Source organism: Primulina eburnea, chromosome 17 (assembly GCF_022965805.1).
Source record: "Primulina eburnea isolate SZY01 chromosome 17, ASM2296580v1, whole genome shotgun sequence".
Taxonomy (NCBI): Eukaryota; Viridiplantae; Streptophyta; class Magnoliopsida; order Lamiales; family Gesneriaceae; genus Primulina; species Primulina eburnea.
In genome coordinates, this window is record NC_133117.1 from 28,083,947 (window position 1) to 28,088,381 (window position 4,435).

At 37.0% G+C, this 4,435-nt stretch overlaps 1 long non-coding RNA gene across 1 annotated transcript; it reads right to left on the bottom strand.

Moving 5' to 3' along the window:
• Window positions 1–929: 929 nt before the first annotated feature.
• Window positions 930–3,937, bottom strand: LOC140818648 (uncharacterized). The gene is made up of 2 exons (XR_012115028.1): window positions 2,565–3,937; window positions 930–1,145 (listed from the first exon to the last, which is right to left on the bottom strand). It is a non-coding gene; the product is annotated as an uncharacterized lncRNA (long non-coding RNA).
• Between the last annotated feature and the right edge of the window lie 498 nt (window positions 3,938–4,435).

Consider the following 4,435-nt stretch of genomic DNA (forward strand, 5'->3'; position numbering starts at 1 on the left):
GAAATCTCTATGCCCTTACCAAGAAACGCAGTACACAACATCACAGATAATAGTCTCGAGCTCAAGCGGCCTTTATCCCTGTTTTAGGCGGCTGAATCGACTAGGAACGAATTTAGAATATGCAGTGTTTACAAATGAGTTTCAACATCGAATTACGATTCATTTGTATTAAAGCATAATCAAGGACTTTATCTATGCTATTTTCATGGGTATACAGATAAAGTATAACAAGACCATAAAAAGTTAAATTTTATTAAAATAAAGATTGTTTATTTCACTTAAGTCAATAAATTCCCTAGCCAACCGTTGGCTTGCAGGGCATCTACTCTTACAATCTCCCACTTGCCCTAGAGCCAAATACCCTTAATCCATTTGCTTCGCGATGCTTTTCAAACAATGGTCCCGGCAAGGGCTTTGTAAGTGGATCATCAACATTATCTGCCGAGGGGACTCTTTCAACTGATATGTCTCCTCTTCCCACCATCTCCCGTATGATGTGGAACTTCCTCAGTACATGTTTGGATCGCTGATGAGACCTTGGTTCCTTTGCTTGCGCAATGGCACCTGTGTTGTCCCAGTACAACGGGACTGGATCAACTCCATTAGGAATAACGCCCAACACTTGGACAAAATTCCTCATCCAAACTGCCTCTTTGGATGCATCAGATGCAACAATGTATTCAGCTTCAGTGGTGGAATCCGCAACGGTGTCTTGCTTGGAACTTTTCCAAGAGACAGCCACACCATTAAGCATGAATACAAAACCAGAGGTCGATTTCGAATCATCTACGTCACAATGAAAGCTATAATCAGTGTAGCCTTCCAATTTAAATTCTCCACCCCCACAGACCATGAATGTAAAGGCCCGTAAATTCATGTTCGTAAATTTGCAGAAAAATTAAAAATTTTCTTTTTAAATAATTAAAATGTCTTAATCATAAGATGAACTGATAAATAAAGTTTAATATTCAAAATAACAGCGGAAGAATTCAATGTTTGTAAAGTATCAATTTAAAATAATTAATCAACAGATAAAAACTGAGTTCGGAAAATAACAAATGCTAAATATGAGGTCCTCGGGTTCCACTACTGCCGACCCAAGCTAGCTCACTGGTCCCCGCCCTCGGCCCCGACATCATCAGTACCTACAACAATCAAGTCTAGTGAGTCTAAAGACTCAGCATGCATATATCGTAAATAACAAGTAAATACATAATAAAATCGTCTGCATGTGAAAATATCATGTCATGAAGTTTAACGTAAAATATCATTCCATGAGTAATTATAATACGTGCATAACTGAACTGAAAATATCATAAGTGATAATGTTTGCTCCTTGAAGCCCTGTAATGAAATAACTTGTAATAATTTTCTGGTGAGATTATGGTCTACTCAAGTGGCCCCTGAACTGAACTGAACTGACCGATAACTGGCGACCGGATGAAGTAATAGTCACATGACCGGTAACTGGCAACCGGGTGATACCAAACTGAACTGACCGGTAACTGGCGACCGGGTGGTACCAAACTGAACTGACCGGTAACTGGCGACCGGGTGGTACAATATCGCATAAATCTCAAAAATGAATATTTTGCACGTAATATAATTAAATAACATAATTAAATATTCTGTAATAATTTTTCTGATTGAGTTGGATCGCTCCCAGGCTCGCTGCGACTTAAATCTAACATGAAAAATATGCAAATGATTTAACTTGATCAAACTTTGTAATTGAATCCAAAAACTGAGACAATTACGCCTAACGACTTCGTATTTAATCGTGACTCCGTACCAACCCGAACCGACACCGAACCATCATTTAGTCATGATTAAAATACGCCTAAAGTGATGAAATAATGCTCCTAAATTTACAGTACTCGAAATTTAGTGAATGGAGTCCAAAAACATGAAACGCTCTTTCGAGAGTCATTTTGACACCTTGCACCGTAAATTCTCGTACGACCTCTAAAATGATCCGAATCACGAACGGCCAAAAACATGACCTTCCTAACTTGATGAGGTACTGTCCAGTCCAAGACCATAGGCTAAAAGCTAGCCAAGAACTCAAACCACCTCAAAAACCGAGACCCATAGCTGCTGTCAAAATACAGAAATTACAGCAGCGGTTGTGTTGCTTATTTGTGGTGAAACTCTGAAAGTAATGACTCTTGGCTTGAACCCTCGACCCTAGACTCTAACCAACATCCTAAGGTATGGCTTGGACCATGGCTAAGGGCTAAAAGCCAGCCACAAACCGAGCCAACACATAGGACCATGCCACATGCCAGCCGAGAATGCATATTCTGTGCAGTGGTGTGTATATTGAATTGTTTTGCTGTCAATCTTCGTTCCAGTGGCTATATAATTAACCTTGGCTCGATCTTGACATTATGAAGTGTGGTATGAACCATGGTTATGAGCTACAAGCCAACCACAATCCATACAACACCCAAAAACCGAAACCATACTCACACAAATCAGAAACTAAAAGAGATCAAGTGATGCTTGTGTTGCTGTTTTAAAAAAAATCTGATGGAACCATGAACCAGACTTTGAAAGGATACCTTGGTCACGTCCTAGACATAATAAGGAGATGTTCTAACCATGGCTATGGCCCCTGGGGCAGCCAAGATCAGATTCATCCCATTTGACAGCAAGCTGAAAATTTGAAACTCAATATGACACTAAGGGGAGTGTTGCTGCCATTCGAGTTGCTGGGGGAAAAAAGAGGCTTTAACCAATGGTCAAATCCCTTCTTAATACACCCTATATCAATCCTAGATGTAGCCTGGAAAGCATGGACGTGAGCCAACCCCTGAAATCACTAAAACCATGCACAACCGTGAAGCACAAGGTGGAACAAAATCTGTGCAGAATTTTCTTATAAAAATTGCTGTCAAATTCGGTTTTGCTGCTATAATCATGAACATGTGATGTTTAAAAATACTTATAGGACTTGATTGAAGAGCAAAGAATGATATAAACATGCCTGGAAATTGTTTAAGGAAGAACACAAACTAAACGACGGCACGGCACGGCGGAGTCGGATTGTATTTTCTTTCTTATATTTCTGCTGATGGTTCATGATTCTTCTGCTGATTTTTACACGTTTCTGCTGGTGTTTTTCTTTGTCATTTTCGAATGATAGGGTAGGGGAGATGTTAAGGAATGAAGGGGAAAGATACAAGGGAAAATAAATGAGTCAAATGCAATGTATTTAGATGGGAGGTGCAAGTCATTTTGTTTTTTTTCTTCTTTCTTGCTGCACGTGTATTGTGGTTCTGATAGACTATATTATTGGGTTGATGGAATTTAGGTGGGAAGTGGGGCTTAAATTTCCAATTATTGGTGAGTTAAAAAAAATGAGAGAATTATTATACTATGAAGGGTTAATCAAGGTGACTAGAATAGAGGGTTATCTAACATACTTAATTTGGTTGAGGGGATAACCGAACCTTGCTAGAAATTGTAAGATATAATATTGTTTAAATCATTAATTTTTAAATGTTTAAGGTTTAAAACACTTATCATATATTTTGTGACTTAATAATTTAATTTAAGATAAAAGTTTCTATCATGGCATGGCTAAGTCTTAAAATAAATTACTAATATGTTAAGTTACAATTTCTTAAATAAAATAGGTCTAGATTAATTTATCCCAATTGGTCACATATTTTAATTTAAGTTTTTAATTAATTATTGAACCTAAAAGAACTTATTTACTACTTATTTCCAATTAATTAAATAATTCCTTAAACATTCTTTTACATTAACATAACTTATTTCTTGGCTTAAATTAAATTTAGGAATATTTTCTTATTATTAAATTTTATCTCAATACTCCAACTCCAATCCGACCTCACGTAATTAACTGAAAAGTTAAAACTTAAACTATTGAATAAAATACTTAAGTTTAAAGAAAAGAATTTAAATACTCCTGGACTTGAAAAATCATTTTAATTTAATTACTAGAAATTATGCATGGCTTATACGCAGTCTAATTTACGGAACGTTACAATGAACAAGTTCTTAGTCCTTCTCGAGTACTTAAGAATATCTTTCATGGCCTTCCAATGCATTGGACAAGGGTGCGCCTGATATCTGCTTGTAACATTCAGAGCGTAAGCAATATCAGGACATGTCGATATCATACCATACATGATACTACCAATGGCAGACGCATATGGAATACGTGTCATCATCTCTATCTCTTCATCAGTTTTGGGACATATAGCTTTAGATAGAGTAACACCATGACATATTGGTAAGTATCCTCTCTTGAACTCTTCCATAGAGAATCGTTTCAAAATGATATCGATATAAGTGACTTGGGTGAGTCCTAGCATCCTCTTTGATATATCTCTATACATTTGTTTTCCCAATACGTAGGATGCTTCACCCATGTCTTTCATGGAGAATTTACTGGCTAACCATA